The 263-nt window shown below is 34.2% G+C and overlaps 1 non-coding gene across 1 annotated transcript in view; it reads left to right on the top strand.

The window, feature by feature from the left end:
* The first annotated feature begins 232 nt into the window (after window positions 1-232).
* Window positions 233-263, top strand: part of LOC143261069 (small subunit ribosomal RNA) — a 1921-nt gene continuing 1890 nt past the window's right edge. Inside the window, exon 1 of the ribosomal RNA XR_013035294.1 lies at window positions 233-263. This exon is cut by the window's right edge and continues 1890 nt beyond it. This is a non-coding gene — a ribosomal RNA (small subunit ribosomal RNA).

Raw genomic sequence — 263 nt, 5'->3', positions numbered from 1 at the left:
TAGAACAAAAATATAATACGTACGTTTTTGGGCGTACGGTAAAATATCTGTATGGTAGAAAAATGAAAGAAATTGAGCGTTAAAGAAGATATGTTACAAGCGCGGAATGTGGCAAAACTTGTACATATTTGAAAGAGAAAAGTGGTGTGTCGACCTGACATATATATATGAAACAGGCGACGATGGAAAAGGATTTAAATTTTGTCCATTTTATATATACATATTGTATAGTTCCCTGGTTGATCCTGCCAGTAGTCATATGC

Source organism: Megalopta genalis, unplaced genomic scaffold, assembly GCF_051020955.1.
Source record: "Megalopta genalis isolate 19385.01 unplaced genomic scaffold, iyMegGena1_principal scaffold0033, whole genome shotgun sequence".
NCBI lineage: Eukaryota > Metazoa > Arthropoda > Insecta > Hymenoptera > Halictidae > Megalopta > Megalopta genalis.
The sequence above is the reverse complement of the archived record's forward strand: the minus strand, read 5'-3'. Positions and strand labels throughout refer to the sequence as shown.